The 25639-nt window shown below is 55.4% G+C and overlaps 1 long non-coding RNA gene and 1 pseudogene across 1 annotated transcript; both read left to right on the top strand.

Annotated features, from left to right (window-relative positions):
- The first annotated feature begins 571 nt into the window (after positions 1–571).
- LOC132241977 (checkpoint protein HUS1-like) lies at positions 572–10274 on the top strand (annotated as a pseudogene).
- A 12845-nt stretch (positions 10275–23119) lies between these two features.
- On the top strand, positions 23120–25519 carry LOC132241849 (uncharacterized). The gene is made up of 2 exons (XR_009454533.1): positions 23120–23587; positions 24634–25519. It is a non-coding gene; the product is annotated as an uncharacterized LOC132241849 (long non-coding RNA).
- The last annotated feature ends 120 nt before the right edge of the window (positions 25520–25639 follow it).

The raw sequence follows: 25639 nt of genomic DNA on the forward strand, positions 1-25639 counted from the left end.
CCCAGCCCTGTCAGCAGACCCCAGCACCGCACTTGCTCCCATCCACTCCCTCCCCGCCTCTGGTCCCCAACATTCCCACCCCCCACACCACCGTCCTGCTAGCTGGCCCCTGTCCCCATGTCCCCACGTCTATGGCTCTCGGGGAGCAGCACCGAGGCCCCGGCAACAGCCCCTCTGGGCTCTCGCTTCGCACGATTGGCCCCGAGCCTCCAGGGCTCCTGGCCGCGCGGCCCACACCCCCTGCCCTGCTCCCAGCAGCACCTGCTGTCAGCTTGGGCCTTGGCAGTGAGGGGCGGGGAGGGCCGCTGGGGGAGGGTTGGGGAAGTCGATGGGAAAGAGAGAAGGGTTCATACCGGGCCTTAAAGAAGACAGAGATCATTCACCTTAGGAAGCAGGGACTTGGACGCTACACCACGGGGACGCCCAGGCTTGAAGCTAAGCACCGTTAGCCAGACCCCGAGGGACAGAGCCTGTGTGACCCACTCGTCCGAGGCCCCCAAGGAGGCGGATGGTGGTGCCAGGCGTGGGGAGGAGGGAGTGTTGAATGGGGACAGAGCTTCAGTTTGGGAGGATGGAAAGTTCTGGAGAGGGTGGCGGTGACGGCCGCAACCACAGCGTGACTGTGCTTCACGCCCGAGCCGTGTGCTTGCAGCTGGCGAAGGCGGTGAATTTTGAGTGGATGCATGTTTAGCTCCGTGTACACATGTGAGTGAGACAGAGAGAGTCAACGTCCCGCCGCCGGTTAACGATTAGCTCGGGGCGCTGGGCCCCGCAGGTGGGGAACAGCCCATCCCCTGGACCTTGAGAACAGCAATGCAGCGTCGCACCCAGGGCAAGGCCATAGCCTTATCAGCCGATCCCATCAGCCCTTAGCGCCTTGGAGAGCCCACGCGTGCCACCTCCTCTTGGAGCCTGGGCTGCTCTGACCCCTGACACCCCTCAAGCTGCGTGCCCGCGGCCTTGCTGGCAGCCGGGGCTCCTCGCCTGCCAGCCCATTGAGCAAAGCCGCCCACGGCCCCCATGGGGAGGAGGGCCTCCCGCCCGACCGGGCCTCAGGTCCCTGCTGGGCACCGCGGGAGCGTCACGGGTGGGGTTCTCCTTGGAAAGGTGGCCACTCCCAGCTTCAGGGGACGGACCCACTTTGTTGCCTCATCACATGGATGGGGGGGGGGGGCGCCCACCTTTGCTGGAGGCCCAGGACAGGAGGACAGAGGCCTGTGTTAAAGGGTCGCGGCATCAGGAAGGTTGAGAACCACTGCGTTAGAGCCTGTGTGATTGCACTTAATGCAGGAAAGAGTTCCTTGCCCATTACAACCAAATTCCTTAGGACCCTTTGAGATGGGTTTCTTGATAAGCCATTAATTTTCTCTTTTCTTTTTTTCCAGCACGAAGTGTCTGAGCCCTTATTGTGTGTGAAACTTACAATCCTCAGCAACTGGGGACATCCGAAGTACACGTGTTTGTACAGATTCCGGGGCCACGGCAGCCCCGGGGGCCAAGGCTAGAGGGTCTGGTGGTCACGGCCACGACCACGGGTCCGGAATACTCGTGTTCTTCTCCCTTAGACCTTCTGCACGTGTAGAAATCGAATAGAGGGTTCACACTTGCCCGTAAAAAGTGAATGAATTTTACTAATAAAAACTGTGAAAGTGGTTTCAATCTCCTGGTGATGGTTTAGCCTATGAGGATGAACCATGTTGTTGGAACATTAACGAATGAATTTTAGAAAAAGATGTATTATTTCACGGTCTTTCTTTTTTTTTGTTAATCCTCAACCGAGGATATTTTTCCATTGAATTTTATTTTGATTTTTTTCCATAGAATTTTAGAGAGTGGAAGGAAGGGGGAGAGACAGAGAGAAACATTACAATGTGAGAGAGACACATCGATTGGTTGCCTCCACATGCGCTCCAACCACGGCTGGGGATGAGCCTGCAACCAAGGTCCGTGCCCTTGACCGGAATCGAACCGTTCAGTCCACAGGTCAATGTTCTAGCCTCTAAGCCAGTGGTTCTCAACCTTCCTAATGCCGCGACCCTTTAATACAGTTCCTCATGTTGTGGTGACCCCCAATTTCATTGTTACAAATTGAACATCATTAAAGCATAGTGATTAATCACAAAACAATATGTAATTATATATGTGTTTTCCGATGGTCTTAGGCGGCCCCTATGAAAGGGTGGCGACCCACAGGTTGAGAACCGCTGCACTAAGTCAACCCAGCTGGGGCTTGTTTTACTTCTTAAAGTCTACATCCTTTCTATTATATATGCTGTAAGAACTTTAACAGGATCCAGTGAAATTCATCATGAGACAAATTGCAGAATAATCACTTAACGTCACTGTTCTTTAAAATCCTGTGTTTACTACCCTTAAAATTTTAAATTTAAAACCATAATCCATGGTGGCTACAGGGCTGAGTGGGGTCTAAAGCTGCCTGCAGCAGATGCGTGCATCTGAGCATTTTATTTAATCCTTTACAAATGAACCATTGTTTTTTGATATTTTAATAAAAGTGGCAATAGGCCCGGCTGGTGTGGCTCAGGGGTTGAGCGTTGACCTAGGAACCAGGAGGTCAGGGTTGGATTCCGGGTCAGGGCACCGGCCGGGTTGCGGGCTCCATCCCCAGTGTGCGGCCGGTCCATGATTCTCATCATTGATGTTTCTCTCTTCGCCTCCCTTCTCTCTAAAATCAGTGAAAATATAGTTAAAAAAACAAGTGGCCGTCGGTGTCAAGGTTCTTTAACGCTGGAACCTCTACTCACACCTGGGTGGGGCTGCGGATCCCGCATTCTAAAGCGGAGCCGCCGCCTCCCTACCCAAGGCGGAACCAAGGAGCGCGGGCCGGAGTTTCCGGCCGGACGCCGAGGGTGGGACGCTGAGGGCCGGAAGCTGAGGGCAGGATCTGAGGAAGGACGCTGAGGGCGGGACTCCAGTCCGCCGCCACAGGTCTCCTGGGCTCCGTAAAGTTTCGCGCCAAGATTGCGGATGCAGCCTGTCTCAACCACTTCACGCGTGAGCGGGTCGCGGCCGCCCGGGGGTGTGGAGGGAGCGAGGGGAGGGCGGGCCGAAGGCGGAGGGCTTCCCTGGAGCTGAGGGGGCGGGGCTGAGGGGCGGGGCTGGGAGCCGAGGGGGCGGGGCTGAGGGGCTGAGGGGCTGGGAGGCTGAGGGGCTGGGGGCTGAGGGGCTGGGAGGCTGAGGGGCTGAGAGGCTGAGGGGCTGGGAGCTGAGGGGCTGGGGGCTGAGGGGCTGAGGGGCTGGGAGCTGAGGGGCTGGGGGCTGAGGGGCTGAGAGGCTGAGGGGCTGGGAGCTGAGGGGCTGGGGGCTGAGGGGCTGAGAGGCTGAGGGGCTGGGGGCTGAGGGGCTGAGGGGCTGGGGGCTGAGGGGCTGGGGGCTGGGGGCTGAGGGGCTGGGGGCTGGGGGCTGAGGAGCTGAGGGGCTGAGGGGCTGAGGGGCTGAGGGGCTGGGGGCTGAGGGGCTGGGGGCTGAGGGGCTGAGGGGCTGAGGGGCTGGGGGCTGAGGGGCTGGGGGCTGAGAGGCTGAGGGGCTGAGGAGCTGAGGGGCTGAGGGGCTGGGGGCTGAGGGGCTGGGGGCTGAGGGGCTGAGGAGCTGAGGGGCTGAGGGGCTGGGGGCTGAGGGGCTGGGGGCTGAGAGGCTGAGGGGCTGAGGGGCTGAGGGGCTGGGGGCTGAGGGGATGAGGGGCTGAGGGGCTGAGGAGCTGAGGGGCTGAGGGGCTGGGGGCTGAGGGGCTGAGGGGCTGGGGGCTGAGGGGCTGGGGGCTGAGGGGCTGAGGGGCTGGGGGCTGAGGGGCTGGGGGCTGAGGGGCTGAGGAGCTGAGGGGCTGAGGGGCTGGGGGCTGAGGGGCTGGGGGCTGAGGAGCTGAGGGGCTGAGGGGCTGGGGGCTGAGGGGCTGGGGGCTGAGAGGCTGAGGGGCTGAGGGGCTGGGGGCTGAGGGGCTGAGGGGCTGAGGGGCTGGGGGCTGAGGAGCTGAGGGGCTGGGAGCTGAGGGGCTGAGGGCTGAGGGGCTGAGGGGCTGAGGGGCTGGGGGCTGAGGGGCTGAGGGGCTGAGGGGCTGGGGGCTGAGGGGCTGAGGGGCTGGGAGCTGAGGGGCTGAGGGCTGAGGGGCTGGGGGCTGAGGGGCTGGGAGCTGAGGGGCTGAGGAGCTGAGGGGCTGGGGGCTGGGGAGCTGAGGGGCTGAGGGGCTGAGAGGCTGAGGGGCTGGGGAGCTGAGGGACTGAGGGGCCGAGGGGCCGAGGTGCTGGGAGCTGAGGGGCTGAGGGGCTGGGAGCTGAGGGGCTGGGGGCTGGGGAGCTGAGGGGCTGAGGGGCTGGGAGCTGAGGGGCTGGGGAGCTGAGGGGCTGAGGGGCTGAGGGCTGGGGGCTGAAGGGCTGGGAGGTGAGGGGCTGAGGGGCTGGGAGCTGAGGGGCTGGGGGCTGAGGGGCTGGGGGCTGAGGGGCTGAGGGGCTGGGGGCTCAGGGGCTGGGAGCTGAGGGGCTGGGAGCTGAGGGGCTGGGGGCTGAGGGGCTGAGGGGCTGGGGGCTGAGGGGCTGGGAGCTGAGGGGCTGAGGAGCTGAGGGGCTGGGAGCTGAGGGGCTGAGGGGCTGGGAGCTGAGGGGCTGGGAGCTGAGGGGCTGAGGAGCTGAGGGGCTGGGAGCTGAGGGGCTGGGGGCTGAGGGGCTGAGGGGCTGAGGGGCTGGGAGCTGAGGGGCTGAGGGGCTGAGGGGCTGGGAGCTGAGGGGCTGAGGGGCTGAGGGGCCGAGGGGCTGAGGGGCTGGGAGCTGAGGGGCTGAGGGGCTGGGGGCTGGGGAGCTGAGGGGCTGAGGGGCTGAGGGGCTGAGGGGCTGGGAGCTGAGGGGCTGAGGGCTGGGGAGCTGAGGGGCTGAGGGGCTGAGGGGCCGAGGGGCTGAGGGGCTGGGAGCTGAGGGGCTGGGAGCTGAGGGGCTGGGAGCTGAGGGGCTGAGGGGCTGAGGAGCTGAGGGGCTGAGGGGCTGGGAGCTGAGGGGCTGGGGAGCTGAGGGGCTGAGGGGCTGAGGAGCTGAGGGGCTGGGGAGCTGAGGGGCTGAGGGGCCGAGGGGCTGAGGGGCTGGGAGCTGAGGGGCTGAGGGGCTGAGGGGCTGGGAGCTGAGGGGCTGGGGGCTGGGGAGCTGAGGGGCTGAGGGGCTGAGGGGCTGAGGGGCTGGGAGCTGAGGGGCTGAGGGGCTGGGGGCTGAGGGGCTGAGGGGCTGGGAGCTGAGGGGCTGGGGGCTGAGGGGCTGAGGAGCTGAGGGGCTGAGGGGCTGGGCAGCTGAGGGGCTGAGGAGCTGAGGGGCTGGGGAGCTGAGGGGCTGAGGGGCCGAGGGGCTGAGGGGCTGGGAGCTGAGGGGCTGGGAGCTGAGGGGCTGGGGGCTGAGGAGCTGAGGGGCTGAGGGGCTGGGAGCTGAGGGGCTGAGGGGCTGGGGGCTGAGGGGCTGAGGGGCTGGGAGCTGAGGGGCTGAGGGGCTGGGGGCTGAGGGGCTGAGGGGCTGAGGGGCTGAGGGGCTGGGAGCTGAGGGGCTGAGGAGCTGAGGGGCTGAGGGGCTGGGCAGCTGAGGGGCTGAGGGGCTGAGGAGCTGAGGGGCTGGGGAGCTGAGGGGCTGGGGGCTGAGGGGCCGAGGGGCTGAGGAGCTGAGGGGCTGGGGGCTGAGGGGCTGAGGGGCTGAGGGGCTGGGAGCTGGGGCGGGCCGTGGGCAGTGGAGCCCCAGCTGGTTTCCGGCCGGACTGGTCCCGGGGTGGCCCTAACCCGGCACAGGCGGTTCTTGGGGGCCGAGCTGCTGCCCTGGGAGCCTCGGTGTCCTCACCCCACCCGCGTGCGCCTGGCCCACGCCGGCCTCCAGGCCCTTCAGGTGACCCGCAGGTGACCCGCGCCCCCCGCAGGCGGCAGCTTCATGGTGGCCAAGCTCCCCCGCCCTGCACCCCGCGCATCCACCCGCACGCGCTCAACTCCATCCTGGCCCACCCGGCGGGCGCGGCGTCAGCATGTGGAGAACTTCTTCAGCGAGTTCCAGGTGGAGGCATCTCTGAGGACAACGATGCCATCTACGTGGAGCTCCGCCGCCGGGAACCGCTCCCGCGCCCTGAACACCGCGCAGAACGCCCGGGCCTTGAAGGTCCGGCGGACCCACCAGCACTTCCCCTCCGGACCGTGTCCATGGAGCTGGTGAGGAGGGGCCCGGCCGGGCAGTGGCTGCAGCAGGGGGCGGGGGGTCATGGCAGCGGGGCCGCAGGGCAGGTGCCCGCTGACCTGCACACCGTGCATGCGATGGCTCCGTGGGAACGGAGAGCACCCACGCGGCGTGGCCGGCCGGCTTCCTCCGCCCCTCAGGCCCGTGGGTTCCTCGCAGGTGTCTGTGTCCAGCAGCAGCCGCACGTGACCCGACGTCCGTGAAGGTCACTCGCAGGAGGCCGTGGAGGAACCTGAGGAGCCACCGCCCCAGACGCTGATGTGAGTGACGGCAGCCCGTGGCTCCCACGTGCCCGGCGGCGTCATTACCTCCCGATGTCAGCGCGGGCTTTGCTCTGCTAGTTGGGAAGGGTGCTCCTTTCTGAAGGCTGCTCCAGGAGGAACGGGCCTGTACCGGGCTGTTCCCGTAAAGACCCCCAGTCAGCCGGCGTGGCAGGAATGCGGCGGAGAGCGAATGTCCGCCCAGGGGCGGCCGTGCAACTGACTGCCCGGGAAGCCCTTGGCGTTCCTGCCGGGTGGTGGCCGCAGGCCCCGGTGTGGGTCACAGAGGGACGCTCCATGTCGGTGAGGAGCGATGTCCGGCCGGGGACAGCCAGTTAAGAGCAGTTTTCTTTCATGGCTTAGTCTCCGAGCTCATTTAATTGACAGTTGGCTTCGGGCGAAGCAGTGAGAGCCGCGCTGACATGTGCTCCCGTGCCTGCCTACCATAGGGCTGTCGTCAGCCTGGGAGCTTCCTCTGGGGACGCCCTGGGGGCCTCGGGAGAGCTTCCAAGCCTGAGGGAGGCAGGGCAGCCGTCTGAGGACCCGTGATTCCCTGTGCAGGGCCGAGCCAGCAGGAGCCACGATAGAGGCCCGGAGCACTCGGAGCCTCCCCTGCGGGACCTCTGAGCTCGCTCCCTCGTTCCCTCCCCTCATAACCCAGGGTGCCGTCCTCTTCCCTGTGACTTCTCCCGGCGTTTCTCCTGTGAGGGAGCCAGCCACCCAGGCCTCGCCCACCAGCCTCCACCTGTTCACCTGTCCCCGCCGAGGTCTCTGCTCTGAGGGCTCCTCCCTGCGGGGTGTTCCGAGTCGCTGTCCTCTGGCCTGTCTTCTCTCTGTTGCCATGCCATGCGGGTCCTGGTGCTGTCAAGAGGGAGCTGGGGTTTGTAGGCTCCCTCGTTACCTGGTATGGAAGCTGATGATTGTGGTGGATTTTTACTTTATTATTATTATTATTATTATTTGCTTTCCTTTTCTTTTTTAAGACTTTGTGAAATACTCCACTTGCAGATTATTGAAGCAAACCTCAATGGAGACTTGAACCTGAAAATAGAGTCGGAACTAGTGTGTGTTACAACTCATTTTAAAGATCTTGGGAATCCGCCATCCAGTAGGTTTTCTGGTAGATTGTGTTTTGCTTCTGAAAAGTTGTTTCACACCCTACTGAGGCCTCTGAGTGAACGGGAAGAGGGGGAAATTCGGGAGACTGTTTTATGCTTGGGGAGACAGGTGACAGGCTGGCTTATGTGCTGCTGGGATGGACAGTGGTGTGGAGAGATGGGCCTCCTGGGCATGAGTGTGCCTGGCTGGAGGGTGGGCTCGGTCTGGAAACGTGGCGCCATCCCCGCTCTTAAATCCCTGTTTCTGAGACTAAAGGTGGCAAGTTCCCACCTGGAGCACAGTTGGAAGGTAGATGACGTGTCTCTCCTCCTCCTTGGGTCTCTAACACTTAGAGGACTAGATGAGCAAATGCAGACTTTTCTCAGGTGAGCAGATTGCCTGTCTCCTGCGAGGTGATAGGCCACGGAATCAGTTCAGTGAGTGGTGAGCACGGCTGGTGGATGGATTGGAGGCCTGTGCTGCAGTCACAGTGTGGGTGGGGCGGGTGGAGGGGCAGAGGCCAAGGACCTGGGGAATGCGTTTGCTAGTGACCTGAAACCCTTTCAGTCACGCCTGTGTCCCAAACAATTATGCTGGGCCCTTCCACTTTCAGAATTGGTATGTCTCACCCCAGGGTTGCTGTGCACATTTTAGCATCGCTCTGGGGCTGGGCCTTCACAGTGGAGGGTGCTGTGGGGAGATGAGGCCCATGTGGTCAAAGCTTTGGTACTGCTGAGGGAGAGGACTTCTTCTGGTCTGCCTCATTGTGTTCGTTTTAGTGAACAAGAAAGAGGGTTTTCTTACCTTGATGCTTTCTGTAGTTGAAAGGACTCTTTCCGCTCTGGAATGAGAGGCCTTGATTAGCCGTCCATAAGCGTACGAAGCATTAACTATACGCGTGTACTAAGGGATGCCGTCTCCTTTGACCTAAAGGGGGAGATTGGGTCATGTTTCAAGGCCCTGGAAATGAAGATTTCCTGGAAATTGACAGTATTTCAGAGTCAGGATTTAATAAGTTCTTGCTTAACAAAGGGTCCTATCTCCATCTCGCACTATTTGTCCAGTATGCTAACATCAGGGTAACGCAGCTCATTTATTTAAGCAAACAGTCTGCTTTTACATCTAGATGTTCCTGTCATTTCAGCCTCTGAAAACGAGTCTGAGGACCGCAGCCCAGAGCAGATGGCAGAGGTGCAGGTGGACTTCCGGAAGTTCCTGCAGTTTCTGGCTGGACAACAAGTGAATCCCACAGGGGCATCTGCAGTGAGTGTGCCTGTGATTGTTTTCACATTTCATACGCTTGAGTCACCTGTGGTCTCTCAGCTGGTTTGTGGTCTCGTAAATGCATGGCGGCTGGGTCACGTGGCCTCTGATTTTCCAGGGCCGGCAGATGATTGGGATTTCCCCGGGTTCAGAGGTAACAGAGGTGGGGCTGTGCTGTCTCACCGGGCATCAGGCATGGTCTCTGCACCCAGAGGGGCTGCGGGAGAATGCGCTGACCGTCCTGTTAATCTGACCTGACATGTGCGCAGCCCTGACACCATCTGGCTTGGATTTAGGTTCCCCTCATGATGCCTAGGCCTCTTCCTGTGTCTCAAGCTGACGTCTGTGTCCTCTTGACCCCTCCCTTGGCTCTGGTCGGCCCGTCCTCGGCAGCACACCTGCCTCAGCAGCACGCTCCTTCCCTGTACCTGAGCACACGCTCACTCCCTACCTGAGCACACGCTCCTTCCCTACCTGAGCAGCACGCTCACTCCCTACCTGAGCACACGCTCCTTCCCTCCCTGAGCACACGCTCACTCCCTGTACCTGAACACACGCTCCTTCCCTCCCTGAGCACACGCTCACTCCCTGTACCTGAACACACGCTCACTCCCTGTACCTGAGCACACGCTCCTTCCCTCCCTGAGCACACGCTCACTCCCTGTACCTGAGCACACGCTCACTCCCTGTACCTGAGCACACGCTCACTCCCTGTACCTGAGCACACGCTCACTCCCTGTACCTGAGCACACGCTCACTCCCTGTACCTGAGCACACGCTCACTCCCTGTACCTGAGCACACGCTCACTCCCTGTACCTAAGCAGCACGCTCACTCCCTGTACCTGAGGAAGGGCTCACTTGTCTCCTTGCCGCTGACATCACAGCCCCTGAGAGGAGACTTACTTTGCTTGGAAGCGCTTCTGTCTTCCACGTCTTGTGGTCATGGGTCCTGGCTGCTGGGTCCTCTCGCTCTGCCATCACTCCTCCTCTGGGGCGCTCCATCTGCTTTGTGCCTCTGCATGAAGTTTGCCCTGTACCTGGCGGTGCCTGACCTTGCCTTCGCAGACCATCCCTGTGGGGGCTGGGCGTTCCTGGAGCAGACGTCGCCTTCAGTGGGTCCTGGATTCAGGGAGCAGCCCTGTGCGCAGAGGCTCCATAGTGATGGGTGTTTTCTGTCCCCAGATATCGTGAGTCACAAGATGGTGCACTTTGACCTGCTCCACGAGGACGTGTCCCTCCAGTACTTCATCCCGGCCTTGTCCTAGCACTGCCAACTGCACGGAGCCCGGAGACCATTGCCATGACCCGGAGAGGCACGGGGTGATGTGCTCAGTCGTTTGTCAATATGTCCTCACAGCAGCACAAATTCTGTACATTTCCCTTATTTTTCCCTCCATGATAATTTAACTAGAACTTAAATTAATGAAATAATTGCATAAACATGTTACTTCATATTATTGTAACTGGGCAATCAATGGGTCTGCACTGCCTGTCATTACTTGAGCCAATTAAGCAGAGACAGGGTTGAATCATATATGAGCATTTATTCCAGTCCTGCTGACAGTATGGGAGAGCAGCAGGTCATCCACAAAAATCTGCCCCCACCATAAGCCAGCTGCTTATGTTGGGCAGAAGGATGAAGATTACATGGGGAAGTAGGCAAAAGGTATGCCAAATGGGCAGTTCACAAGTAATGCAGGCTGGAGATTTGCAAAGGCAGGGAGTATGCAAAGGGCTTTCAGCTCTGGTTTCTGCAACAAGGTTGTTAATCTTTCCATGATAATAGGCAGCTCTGGGATGGGGAGGAGGGGCCGCATTTCCAGGTGAGCTCCCAGGTAATACTCCAACTCCCAGCCAGGTTAGAATGTGCCCTCTTTAATCAGAATGAAACAATCACGGTTAACAGAGCATGATTAATATTCCTTAAAATTATAGCTGGTCCCCAGTATTCTATTTCTGTCCCTATCATATCCCCACTGCTATTTTTACCATCTCATATCTATGAGATTTGTTTTAGATGAAAAATCTCATCCTGCCAGACTGCATTTGCTTCTGCCTCGATAGCAGTTCCTGGGGATGGAATACAGGGTCTCAAAATCGGAAGAGATCGAATACAGCGGCAAGCTATCAGACTACAAAAGTAAACAGAAAAATTTAAGAGAATTCCCACATCCCAAACAGGTTAGGTAGCCAGGAAGTTAGGTTGGTTAAGTCACATCCATAAAAAACACAAAACCTTGTTTTTTACTTTGGAGATGGTTTCCCTAATTTGTTGAATGTTGTTTTCTGTCTAGAATTGTCAGAAAGATTAAGACAGCACAGTCCTTTAAATTCCTCACAATCATGGTTATGCCGCAACAGTAAGTAATCTATTGCTGCCCAATTGTCTAGAACTGTGTCCCTCACCAGGCTCAGCTCTTGATTTATCCCCTGTATAGCCCTGGAAGTGGCATTCAGCGCCTTTACCCTGCTACAGGCTAGCCGGGTCACTTCTACATTAAGGGGCCTACCATTGTTGGGAAAATTGGATAGATACATGCAAAAAAGTGAAACTAGACCACCAACTTACACCATACACAAAAATAAACTCAAAATGGATAAAGGACTTAAATGTATGATGGGAAACCATAAAAATACTAGAAGAATCCAAAGGCAACAAAATCTCAGACATACGCTAAAGCAATTTCTTCACCGATACAGCTCCTAGGGCATTGGAAACTAAAGAGAAAATAAACAAATGGGACTACATCAAAATAAAAAGCTTCTGCACAGCAAAGGAAACCATCAACAAAACAACAAGAAGGCCCACCGCATGGGAGAACATATTTGCCAACGATATCACCGATAAGGGTTTAATCTCCAACATTTATAGGGAACTCATACAACTTAACAAAAGGAAGATAAACAATCCAATCAAAAAATGGGCAAAGGACTTAAATAGACACTTTTCAAAAGAGGACATTCAGAAAGCCAAGAGACATGAAAACATGCTCAAAGTCACTAATCATCCGAGAAATGCAAATCAAAACAACAATGAGGTACCATCTCACACCTGTCAGAATGGCTGTCATCAACAAATCAACAAACGACAAGTGCTGGAGAGGATGTGGAGAAAAAGGAACCCTCCTGCACTGCTGGTGGGAATGCAGACTGGTGCAGCCACTATGGAAGACAGTATGGAGTTTCCTTAAAAAACTAAAAATGGAACTCCCATTTGACCCTGTGATCCCACTTCTAGGAATATATCCCAAGAAAACAGAAACACCAATCAGAAAGGATAGATGCACCCCTATGTTTATAGCAGCACAATTCACCATAGCTAAGATCTGGAAACAGCCTAAGTGCCCATCAGTAGATGAATGGATTAGAAAACTGTGGTACATCTACATGATGGAATACTATGCTGCTGTAAAAAAGAAGGAATTCTTACCATTTGCAACGGCATGGGTGGAACTGGAGAGCATGATGCTAAGTGAAATAAGCCAGTCAATGAAGGAAAAATACCACATGATCTCATTTATGGATAATAAAGACCATTATAAACTTACGAACAAAAATAGATACAGAGGCAGAGCTGCCTCGAACAGACTGTCAAACTACAGCAGGAAGACCGGGGAGGGTTGGGGGGTGAGAGGGGGGTGGGTAAGAGATCAACTGAAGGACTTGTATGCATGCATATAAGCATAACCAATGGACATAAGACACTGGGGGGTAGGGGAGGCCAGGGGATTGTCAAGGGCGGGGGGGAAAAAAGGAGACATATGTAATACTCTTTGTAATACTTTCAGCAATAAAACAATTTAAAAAAAGGGGGGGCTACCATTACTGGCACAACAAAGATGGTTAAAGCAATATAGTCAGCAGGGTGCCGGGGTCCAACCCCAGCAGGTCCAGAGGTCCCCAAAAGTGTGGACGGAGTCGGCGAAGATGGAATGATACGGAGACAGCGTTCGGGTGATCATCATAGCCAGGTTCCTCTAGCCAGGTTCAGTAGCCAGGTTCTAGTCAGGCTCTCTTGCCAACCTCTGCAGTCAGGTTCAGTCCAGGATCCCTTGCCATGTTCTCCCGCTAGGCTCTGTCTCTAGGCTCCAAGGCCAGTCCCTCTCCAGGATCCTCCGGCATGCTCTCTCCAGCAAAGTTCTGTCTCTAGGCTCCGTGTAGGTTCTGTCTTCTTGATTCTGTTCTAAGTTCTGAGTGTTTCTGTCTTGTTACAACTGTATTTATACCAGTTGATTCAATCCTATCAATCTCTATTACAAAGGTTAGGGCGTTTCTTATCTCCATTCCAGGGAGAAAAGATTATGTAGTTTAAGCATGATTGTTCGTAGTTAAAGGGATTAATTACCCTCCTGGCACTTAGTTGAGGGGTTTTATTCCCTCCCTAACTTCAGGGGAAAATCCCTACCTGGGGATTCAACCTTTCTCGGAGAGGTGACTTTGGTTAAAACACAGCGCCAAGAAGGTGAGCAAACATATTAAGAACCGTATGCCATATATGCCAGGTCCCTTGAAACAGCAAGGATGGACCGGCTCCTGGCAGCAGGGCTCCACAGGGGGAGGTGGTCATTGCAGTCTGGTGCCACAGCCATGAGAAGGTCTCTTGGTTTGGACCCTGTTATGTTTCTGGGGCATAAAGACTGTAATTGTGCTAAGGAACAAGGCCCTTCGGTGTTGTTGGCAGGGATATATGAGTAAACAGTCACCCCACATATCAGAAACCAGCCGGCCGGCAGCTTAGTATGTTCATTACTATAAGGGAGGGTGAAATGATCAGAACAATTCATACTGTAGTTATTAATACTGAAAGACAATAACTAGGACACCCAGTAAAAGACATCCCACACAGGAAGCCACTGCAGCAACTTTTAAAGAGACATCCCTGCATCCTTTCCCCAGACAGTGGGTCCCAACATATAAAAGTCCCCATATGTGACTTTCTTCCCAAAATGAATAGAGTAATTTTTACATATTAGCAATAGTTGTCCCACTAGGCAAAATGTAAAGGTCCGTCTGCATAGGTTCCTCCACAGCCAGCGTCAGTGCGGTGGGAGTGGTGAGGAGCATGTCTCAGGGTCCCGTCCATTTCTCCTCCGGTTGGCCCATCGTCCTTGCTCTGCTCATTCTAACTGCCCACCACATCTTCCCCACAAGGATCTTGGCTCTGAAATCTTTCATGACCTAGGTTCTCTTCTGAAACTACTTCATGTTGAGGAGAGACAAAGTTTTGTTTCAGAGTCAAGAGATCCTTGCTCTCTGTCGGGACAATGAGGCCTAGGCACAGAAGGAGGTGGCAATGGTGTCTAGACGTGGTTTCCTTGAGTACAAGTAGGGCTTGTAATCTGGTGGAGACGAACTGTGTTATAAAGTTTAGTATTACTGGGCAAAAGTTAGAATATCAAGAATTACAACAAATAGTCTGGTGAAAGGAAAAAACATTTCAGTTCTAATAATTCCCTATTGAAACACATTTTTCCCCCTAAAGTCACCCTCATTTTTATTAAAGAGCCACATTAAGACCAATTTATTTACTGTATTAAGTCTAGTTACAATTTAGCTTGATTCTTTGCATGAACACAATAAAAATAAGAATTGATCATATAGACTTTTAAAAAAATGCTTTGTTGCAATCTCATGATTTAGCTTTACTTAGCCCTACAAGGCAAAGAAGCTGAGCCACCTAGCGGCCATCAGGCTTGCCTGCAGTACCTGTAGACTTGGGTGGATTCCTCGAGTTGAGGTCCCCAATGATGTCTTGAGGTTCCTTCCTTGCCATTTCTCAGGAAAGCAGCCTTTCTGCTTTACCTGGAAAGACTGCCGTGAACCAGGTGACCAACAAGGGCCCAAGCTTTCTCCAGGGGCTTTTATTGGCCTCATTCCTTAAAGCTTTCTGGGAACATCCAGGGTCCAGGCATGTTAGACATGACATTCCTAAGTCTTTCTTAATAAAACCACAATTGGAAACTGGTCTTACTGAATTCATGCAAAGGAACATATTGCTGTGACTTAACATTAAGAATTGCCAAATTCTGGAGGGATCAGGTAGGGCGAAAAATACATAATTTACCATTTGCTTTCAAAATGCTTCCTTATATATAAAAAGCAAAGTTTAAGAATCAGCAATACTTTTAACAAAAGTTACAAAAGCTATATAATTATTTTCAGTTCATTCGGTCCCATAATCAATTTTTGTTTCTCCTGATTTTTCCTGCCAGTACTTCTGTAAATCCTATTCTATAGAGCAAGCAAAGCATATCAGTAACCAAAATTAGGTTACAGACAGACAAGAACCCTCACTAGCTGAGTTTCCAGCGGCTGTTGCCTTAGTGGGAGAGCAAGGAGGGTCCCCTGAGTAAGAACTCTGAGCAGCTGCTGGGACGTTCCTGCAATCCTTGCCACGGGTTCCGCCTGCCGCCAGCAGGGGGCTCCCCAGAGTGGGATGTGCCCCATCTTTAACAAACCAAACAACAAAAGACACAAAACAACAGCAGAGACACTGTACAATATTTACAGGCGCGCACAACCCACAGACAAGAGCTTCTCACCATGCCCCTTGTCTGTCCAGCCACGGAAACCTCAGGACGCCCTGCATAGAAACAACCACTGAAGCAGAGCAATGTCTCTCGTCCCAGAGTGGGTCAGACTAAGGGCTCGGAGACCAGGCAAGGACCACGGGAGGTCTCTTGCCACCCAGCTGATCAGGCTCGCCCAGACCAGAGGCAGTAAAATACCTTCGGCGCCATGCACAGGCCTTACAAAGAAGCGCAGAGAGGCAGCAACTGCGTCTCCTGCTGTACAAACACGCTGGATTCCTCCTCCTGTCATACAAACACGCTTGATCCAACTTAGGTCTTAGGTGAGACGGGATTGCCGAGGCTGCAGCTGGGACTCAAAACAGGACCATACCTGGCAGTGCTGCAAATAAGAGTCCAGGCCTCAGCCCCAGGAACCCCCAGTCCAGGCAGTGGCATCCCCAGTACCCACCCCAGAGGAGTCCCTCGCTTACGTCCCTTCGTGGTTGCCAGAATATGTAACCAGACAATCAGTGGGTCCACGCTGTCTGTCACGACTTGAGCCAATTCAGCAGAGACAGGGTTGAGTCATATGAGCGTTTATCCCAACACTGCCGGCAGCGGGGAGAGCAGCAGGTCACCCACAAACATCTGCTCTGCCTCCACCATAAGCCAGCTGCTTATACTGGGCAGAAGGATGAAGATTACACGGGGAAGTAGGCCAAAGGTATGCTACATGGGCAGTTCACAGGTAATGCAGGCTGGAGATGTGCAAAGGCCTGCAGGTATACAAAGGCTGGGAGTATGCAAAGGCCGGGGGTTTGCAAAGGGCTGTCTGGCTCTGGTTTCTGCAACAAGGTTGTTAATCTTCCCATGATGACAGGCAGCTCCCAGATGAGGATGGGCTGCGTTTCCAGGTGAGCTCCCAGGTACCGAGTGCAACTCCCAGCAGGTTAGAATGTGCCTCCTTTTATCAGAATAAAACAATCACGGGTAACAGAGCAGGATTAATATTTCTTACAATTATAGCTGGTCCCCAAATACTCTATTTCTGCCCCTATCATTACTTCTTTGTTCTCATGTCTGTTTTGTTTTGCTGTTACGAAATTGAAAGGGAATTATCCATCCAGACTTTACACAGGCCTTTTATTGGAGCTGTGAGCCCTCCTGTACTAACAACTGCTGACATGGCGCTTCTTCCCAGGCACTGTCTCCAGCTCAGCGAGGTGTGGCCACAGGCCCTGCAGGACCCACCTGAGCACTTCTGCGCCCTGGGCTCCCCTGTCTGCCGGCCTCTGTCCCTGGGAGCCATGGCGGCCCTTCTGCCCCCAGGCTGCTGCTGAAGGTGCGTTAACAGTGGAGGAGCCTCTTCCCCTGCATCACTCAGAGCGGCCCTTCTGCTCTTCCCTCGAGAACTAGCAGGTGCCTCCGTCCGCGGTGCCGTCCGGGGAGGACAGGCAGGCAGCGCAGCCGCTCGCTCGGGGTTTGCCCTGCGGCTCCTTTACTTGGCAGGTCCTGTGAAGGGCCCTCCCGGCCAGTGGCAGGGATGGGATCAGGACCCAGAATTCTGTCTCATGTATAGCCCTTTCCATCACTGTGGCTGAGTGGCTGGGATAATGAGTAATACATGTCAAAGTTAGCACCCACCAATCATTTTAGGAACCTGGAAAGCGTCTTAGTTTCAAATCTGCTGTGGTGAAGCTGGTTTCCATGCAATTTTTACAACATCCTAAGCCAGCTGTCATTCCTCTCCACTTGGCATGCTGTCGACTAAGTGATACCCATCTGGGGATCTCAGGAATGGCGGCCCCGGAGGTAGCAGGAGGAGCAGCAGGAGGCAATGGCTGTGCCCCCCCCCCCCGCCCGCCCCCCCAGTCCTGGCTCCACTGTGTCAACGCCTACAGCACACGGTCCTGTGAGTCAGGAATGTGAGGTCAGTGTCTGGTGACGCTCCTGCGCCTTGAGGACATGGGACCCTCCACTTTGGACGTGTGCGATCCAGGGGTGTCGAGGGGCCATCTGTGGACGTGGGCTGGTCCCGAACCCCGCACAGCAGACACTGTGCTGGACTCGCATCACGTGGTGAGGTGACCCAGATGGCAAAGACTTCCAGAGGATTCTGTCCTGTCTTAAGACATCAGGTATTGCTACTGAATAATGTTGGTTTTGTGTGTTGTTTTTTAAAATATAATTTTATTGATTTCAGAGAGGAAGGAAGAAGGAGAAAGAGATAGAAACATCAATGATGAGAGAGAATCATTGATGGGCTGCCTCCTACAAGCCCCCTACTGGGGGTCGAGCCTGCAACCCCGGGCATGTGCCCCGACCAGGAATTGAACCCTGACCTCCTGGTTCATAGGTCAACACTCAGCCACTGAACCACGCCAGCCGGGCTGAATAATGTTTTTATTCCCTGTGGCTTTAGGGGAAAGTACCCCCAAGAAGAGGACGGAGGATGAGAGCCGGGCTGGTGGGGGTGAGCGCGGGCTGAAGTGACACAGATGAGCAGACACTAAAACTTCTCCTGAGTGTGCGCCACGCTCCCTGCACTAATGCACTGGGACGAGGTGAGGGCAGCGGTGGTCACGGCGACTTCCTGTCCCTGGCGCGTCTGAGGGAAATCAGGATGGTCACTAGACCCTGCAGTGCTGAGAGTGGTTGGTGCTGGGACGGTCCCTGTCCCTCAGGTGGCATCGCCACAGGTGTCTTTGCAGAGAGAGGGGGAGGGGCATGGAGGGAGCAGGTGGGGCAGAAGCCATCCCTTCACTCCCAGGGACCAAAGGACCAGGCGCCCTTGGGGACGACCGTCAGGGCATTTGAACACAGAGCGATGGATGATGGACGATGCATTTTCTTCTGCAGCCAGTGGGGAGGGGGGAGGGTGAGGAGGACCTGGTGCCATGTGCTCTTTCACAGCTATGAGTGCACCAGACAGAGGGCCACTCAGAGTCCCGGGGCAGCAGGTTTGTGCGTCCTCTACCTCGGACACTGGCTCTAGGTGTCCTGTGATGGACACAGCACCAGCCGTGTCACCAGCTGTGTCACAGTCACCCCAGGGGAGAGCAGGTTGACTTTAGTGCAGCTGTGTGAGCCCCATGGAGGGAGGACCCATAACACCCTCAGGACACTTGGATCTGAGGGAAGCAGCCCTGCGGGTGGGGGTGGGGGTGAGGAGTGTTTCTGAGGGGACTCACAGTTGGCTGATTGTCCACAGGTGCGGCCAGGGGGAGGGTCAAGCCTTTAAGAGCCCTGCCCTCACGCCTTCGCCTGGGCTGTGACGGGGAGGCGGGAGCCATGGAGCTGGGGAGGAGGCTGCTGGTCCCAGCCCTGGCGCTGCTCTGCTTCCTGCCGCCCGGGCCTGGGAGCTGCGCAGAGGAAGGTACGTGGACTCTCACCAGGATCTAGCCATTGCCTCTTGTTTTTGCCTGAGTCCAAGTGGTGACCAAACTGTGCCTGGGCACTGCGCTGCTCCGCGTGCTGGCTGGGGAGGGCTGGGTGCTGGGGAGGGCTGGGTGTCGGGGAGGGCTGGGTGCTTGGGAGGGCCGGGTGCCGGGGAGGGCCGGGTGCCGGGGGAGGGCCGGGTGCCGGGGGAGGGCTGGGTGCCGGGGAGGGCTGGGTGTCGGGGTGGGCCGGGTGCTTGGGAGGGCCGGGTGCCGGGGAGGGCCGGGTGCCGGGGGAGGGCCGGGTGCCGGGGGAGGGCTGGGTGCGGGGGAGGGCCGGGTGCCGGGAGGGCTCTTATCGCTCTTAGGTAGCAATTGTCCTCTTGATTAGTGCCTCTTAAGTACTGTGTCCTATGGAGTTAGGAGGAGCAGAACTGAACACTGGGCATTAAACCTGAAATACAGAATTTGTGGTTAAAAAATCCAAATCGGCTTTTGTTCATCAAGTTAGTGGAGACAGGACAGTGGGTAGCCGGGCGCATGCTTTGCTTCCCGAAGCTCCAGGCTCCTGCCAGCGGGGCTTCTGCCCTGCACGGTCCCCCCCCCCCCACTCACCCCCTTAATCCAGGCCTCAGGGACTCCCGCCCCTCAAGTCCTGGTGAGTCTGATCCTTCCTAAGGAGGAGCTTGGGTGGGGATCTCCTAAAAGGAGCCCTTCTCAGAGCCATTTAACGAATTGCACCAGGAATGTCTGTCCTGGAAGTCGCCTCGGAAACAAGGTGACACTGTCCAGCTTCAGGGCAGCTCCTGGTCCTACTGTGCTGATGACCGCGGGGTCAGACCCCACCCACCCACCCAGTGCCGGCCACCAGGGCACTCCAGGGTGATAGTCATTCTGTGTCCGGACACTGAGCCCTGGACGTGTGGCCAATGTGATGGAGAAACTCACCCTAACCCCTTAACCTGATTGTGTTTTAATATATTTTTATTGATTTCAGAGAGGAAGGGAGAGGGAGAGAGAGAGAAACATCAGTGATGAGAGAATCACTGATGGTCTGCCTCCTGCACACGGGGATGGAGCCTGTAACCTGGCCATGAGCCCTGACTGGGAATCATACTGTGACCTCCTGGTTCATAGGTTGATGCTTAGCCACTGAGCCACACCAGCGGGGCTTAACCTTATTTATTTTGAATCCAGCTCAGGCAGCTCTGTGGCTGTGGCCAGCATGTGGGCGGACACACAGGGACAGTTCTCCCTCAGTCGCGGCACCTCTGCTCCTTGTCATCTCGGGTTACGTGTGTGGCCTTGCACACTTCACTCCTGGGGCGTGTAGAGTACGTCCGGACCCCCCGGGAGGAAAAGGCAGAGCAGGGTGCCATCCTCTGGTCCCTCTGACCTGTGGGGTGGGGGCCAGCTCAGTGGGCAGGGACTCGGTACCTGGGAGCTCACCTGGAAATGCAGCCCACCCTCCCCATCTGGAAGCTGCCTGTTATGGAAAGGTTAACAACCTTGTTGCAGAAACCAGAGCCGACAGCTCTTTGCAACACCCCCCCAGCCTGCATTACCTGTGAACTGCCCATGTGGCATACGTTTTGCCTACTTCCCCATGTAATCTTCAGACTGTGTAATGCCCTCCTCCAGGTCAGAGGACACCGCAGGCTTCAGAGGGGACTCTGTCTGCAGTGGTCCTTCCTGTGGGCACAGGACATGGACAGGAAGGCACACACTTCCTGAAGGGGCTGGGGTTTACCCCCAACAGACACAGCGGGAAGGAGCCAGGGGGCGGGGGCTGTGAGGAGCCAGTCAGCCCAGCAGACCTTGAGCTCTGCAGGGGCCCGTGCTCTGTTGGCCACTAGCCTGTCAGTGTTCTGGGGACAGCAAGTCCTGGGAACAGTTCACAGAAACGTGCCTGGGCCCGGAACCCACAGGTTCTCAGCCGCCCTCCCTGGACCCTTCCAAGTTCCCCCACCCCCACCCCATCCTGGGAGCCATTCTGAGCCACAAAACACCCTGTCTTCTTGGTCCTTTCTTCCCCGGGTAAATACTAATCCACACACAGTCCTGGGGCAGAGAGAGTGATTGGTGCGACACCCAGTGAAACTAAGAGCTGGGGGGGGGGGGGGGCGGGGGCAGCGAGGATGCCCGTAGCCGTCCCCCGAGTCCTTGTCCCCAGTTATCGGACCTCCTCGGATGCAGGGCCCAGAGAGATGGCTTGTCTTGGGCAGACACGCGACCCCTGCGTAAAGCGCACTTGGTAAGAGGAGCTCTGAGAGGGCGGGAGCGTGCATCTCTGATCAGGAGGCTGTTGGGTGTCCTGTAGCCCGTGGTGTGGCGCGTGTCCTGACGCCGGGAGCTGCTCCCGTTCACCATCTCCTGGGGGATTTTGGACGAAGCCGACCGGCCGGCCACCGCAGCTGTGACCAACCCACCCCAGGGAAGACCTCAGTCCCCACGGCCCAGGAGCCGGCCCCGGGAGTTTCTGGCGACCAGGAGAGGTGAGCTGCCTGTTCCCAGGAGACTTATAGGCTGTGTTTCCAAGTATGAATTCAGTATTTCTTTCAAGAGGAACATTCCACCTTCATGCCAATGGAGGGAAAAGGGGATTTTTGCAGGAGTTGCTGGGATTAAAGGACCATACACAGACTGAACTTCTACTCAGCTGCTGTTTTAGGTGCCACAGTGACGAGGAGACCCCGGTCTGAGCCTCCTTGCCTGGCCTGTGCTGTAGCAAAGACTAATCCAGACACTGACAGCTCACCCCACATGGGCCACCATGTCCCCCCCTTTTAAAAAATATATTTTATTGAGTTTTTACAGAGAGGAAGGGAGAGGGATAGAGAGTTAGAAACGTTGATGAGAGAGAAACATCGATCAGCTGCCTCCTGCACACACCCCCTACTGGGGATGTGCCCGAAACCAAGATACATGTCCTTGACCAGAATCGAACCTGGGACCTTTCAGTCCGCAGGCCGATGCTCTATCCATTGAACTGAACCAGTTAGGGCTTGATGTAAGAGGTTTTATAAAATATATATTTTTTTATTGATTTCAGAGAGGAAGGGAGAGGGAGAGAGAGACATCAGTGATCAGAGAGAATCACTGATCAGCGGCTCCTGCACCGCCCCCACTGGGGATGGAGCCCGCACCCCGGGCCTGTGCCCTCGGCCGGAATCTAACCTGGGACCCCTCAGTCCGCAGGCTGATGCTCTGTCCACTGAGCGGCACTGGCCAGGGCCGACCTGAGAGGTTTCCTCTGGCCAGTAGGTCTGGGAGAGTCCGTGGTGTGGAGGCCGCCAGGAGCGCGAACGGCTGCTCCCTCCCAGCGGGTCCTTCCGGCCGGCCGAGCAGCATCGCACCGCCACGCGGGCCGGATCCGGGCTTCCGTGGTCTTGCGTCTCGAAGCCATTTCCTTCCAGCCCCACTGACGTCATAGGTTCCTCCCGTCCCTCCTGGAACCTCATGTCTGAATTCACAATCAGCCTCTTGTGGCTGAAAAAGGAAACCAGAACGAAGACGTGTGGCCAGGACCCGGCGTGGCTCCTGACCTGCCTGCAGCTCATTCGTCCTGGCGCCCATGGCCCTGGAGAAGGGACCCAGGATCCGGGGAGTCGGCAGCCCTGGGAGTGGGGGATGGGTGTGCGGAGGTTGGCTCTGCGCTTGCTCTCCGGCTCCCAGAGGCGGTGGGGCCGCAGGACGGACGAGGCTGCGGCCAGGGGAGCCTGGCTGGGGTCTGAGGCCTGGGCGAGTTCTGCAGCCTCGTGGGCTCAGGTTGCCTGAACTTTGACCTGTGAAGTGGGGAGACCTCCCAGAGCTGCCTGAGCGGATGGGGTTCCAGAAAGCACCTGGCGGCCTGGAAGGTGTGGCTCAGTGGTTCAGCATCGATCTAGGAACCAGGAGGTGAGGGTCCTGGTCCCCGTAGAGGCACGTGGCTGGGTTTCAGGCTCGATCCCCAGTGTGGGGCGTGCAGGAGGGAGCCGATCCATGATTCTCTCTCATCATTGATGTTTCCCTCCCCCTCTCCCTTCCTCTCTGAAACCAATACAAATATATGTTTAAAAAGAAATCCTTGCCCTGACCGGTTTGGCTCAGTGGATGGAGCGTCGGCCTGCGGACTGAAGGGTCCAGGTTCGATTCCAGTCAAGGGCATGTACCTTGGTTGCGGGCACATCCCCAGTGTGGGGCGTGCAGGAGGCAGCCGATCCATGATTCTCCCTCATCATGGATGTTTCCCTCTCCCTTCCTCTCTGACATCAATAAAAATATATTAAAAATGAATAAGAAAGTGAGCGCAGCTGTATTTTCAATGGAAAACGCCGGTCAAGTGCCTGCCAGGACCCCGGCCGCGCTGCTGCTCTCCCGTCCGGAGCGCTCTCCTCCGCTCACCTCGTCTTCTCAGCCAAGGATGTAGTGGTCAAGCGGAATGAAGTTAACTAGCAGAGGACGCTCTGCCGGGAGAAGGCGGGAGCCTGCAAGCGGGCCGCGTCAGTACAAAGTCTTGCATGCGAGACTTATTTCCGAGGCAGAACTTCCCTTGACGTGATGAATAGTCCACAAGGGCATGGAAAGTTCAGGGGAGGGTGCCCTGCTGCAGGTGGAAAGAGTCTTTGTATAACATAGGAAATGAATAGTGTAATGTATAACTTAGCTTTGATGATTTCATAAAGCATGTTTGTTAATCATTGTCACTTGCTGTGCCCCATTGTTGTTTGCTGTGCTCACTTCAATAAAAGCCAGAAGGCATCAGAGGGTCTTGGCTACACGCCTGAGCGAGCGGTAGCCCTCTGCTCTACTTCATCCTGCACGCCCAGCTTGCCTCAGTGCCTCCGTTCACCGAGAACATCAACAAATGGCGCCTGAACAGATCAGGGACCCGAAGGTAAGACATTGGGACTGGGTAATCATTGTTTGCAATTGTTATGTTACTACAAGATAAAGACTCTATGTCTCTTAACATTATCACTGACTCTCAATATGCGGAGTTTACTGTACAACACATTGAAACGGCTACTATCTTTGATGATGGGTCTGACTTGCATGAACTATTTCTACAGCTTCAAATGCTCTTGCGCCTCCGGCATGATCCTGTCTATATAACACACATTCTCGCACACTCTTTACTACCTGGACCTTTATCTGCTGGGAACGCTAACATTGATCAATTGGTTGGTACAGTAACCTCCGCTCAAAGAGAGCATAATATGTATCATTCCAAAGCTAGAGCATTGAAGGAAAAGCATCATATCACTTGGAGACAGGCTAAAATTATTTTGAAAACGTGCCCTCACTGTCAGCCATTCCACACTGCTCGCTTACCCATGGGCGTTAATCCCAGAGGAGAAACTGTTAATGCCCTTTGGCAAATGGATGTCACTCAGGTGCCAGAATTTGGCAAGCTTAAATTTGTTCACCATTCTATTGATACTTATTCTCATTTCTCGTGGGCATCAGCGATGTCCTCTGAAAAAGCCGATGCTGTTATAACACATTTATTAGAAGCCTTTGCTGTAATGGGCAAGCCCCGAGCCATTAAAACTGACAATGGCTCAGCATATTTATCAGGTAAATGTCAACATTTTTTCCAACAGTTTGATATTAAACATATTACAGGAATTCCTGGAAACAATACAGGTTAAGCAATTATTGAACGGCAGAACCGAACCCTTAAGGAAATACTGCAAAAACTAAAAGGGGGAGAGGAGCTGGTATCAGGCCAGACTCCCCAACGAAGATTACTAAGAGCTCTATTTACTTTAAATTTTTTAAATTTGAATACAGATGCAGGGTCAGCTGCTGAGATACGCTGGGGACATAGAAAGGAGGTCCCGGTAGAACAGCCTGTCATGGACCGAGATGTCACTGCCAATCAGTGGTGCCCGGCTACCGTTTTAAGGTGGGGTCCAGGCTCGGCTTATGTTTCCACAGGAACCAAGAAGTTCCGGATTCCGGATAAAAGAATCAAGTGAAGGCATGGCGAGCAAGAGGAAGTGTGAGGAGGCGGGACTGGAAGACCGGTTTGCTCAGCTAACCATCCAGGGAGGACAAAATTCGCGTACCGTTGCCTTGCACCCGAAACACCCCTCCACCTACATGGGGACAGGTGAAGCGCCTATGCCAGGAAGGGGAGCGTCTAGTGACTGCCCATGGAAGGCCCTGGAACCAATGACTCTAATTGGATGCCTGGACCTTTTGAAGATCGTGGGCCTTTGAAACCAGTTGCCAGAATACCTGTGTGTCTGGGACTAGGGAATATCTTGTTTTAATTGTACTTTGTTAACTTGTGTAAATAACTCTGTATCTTTTAATCACAGTAGAGAGAGCTTGTATCTATTGCGAGCCAGAACAGGAGTATGGTTACCTGTACAGATGGATCGACAATGGCAGGAAAGTTCTCTAGCTGGAGCTCTCCAAGCCATTGCGGAAGGAATATGAAAAAGGTCAAAAAGGTTTATTGGCATGCTGATCGCTGCAATTCTAGGATTGATTGCTGTGATAGCAACTGCAGCAACAGCTGGGGTGTGGCATTGCAGCGATCAGTCCGAACTGCTGCTTTTGTTCAGGAATGGCATAAAGATTCAGAACAGTGATGGAGTTCTCAACGGCATATTGATGGCGAAGTCAATGAACAAATAGCCGATCTTGAACAATCAGTAGCTTTATTAGGGGACCACATTGTGAGCCTGCAAAGGCGACTACAGTTAAAATGTGATTGGAACCATACTGGTCTGTGCATCACCCCTGTGCCTTACAGTAAGACAGCTTTCCTTGGGATAAGGTTAAGAAACATTTATTGAACCATGGCAATTTAACACAAGAAATTATTGATCTTCAAGATCATATTCACACAACATTTCAAAAGAGATTAGAGGAGGTAACCGGACAGCAAGTTTTCCAAAGTCTTGTAAATGAGATACAGAATATGAATCCTATC

The sequence above is a fragment of the Myotis daubentonii genome, chromosome 9, assembly GCF_963259705.1.
Source record: "Myotis daubentonii chromosome 9, mMyoDau2.1, whole genome shotgun sequence".
NCBI lineage: Eukaryota > Metazoa > Chordata > Mammalia > Chiroptera > Vespertilionidae > Myotis > Myotis daubentonii.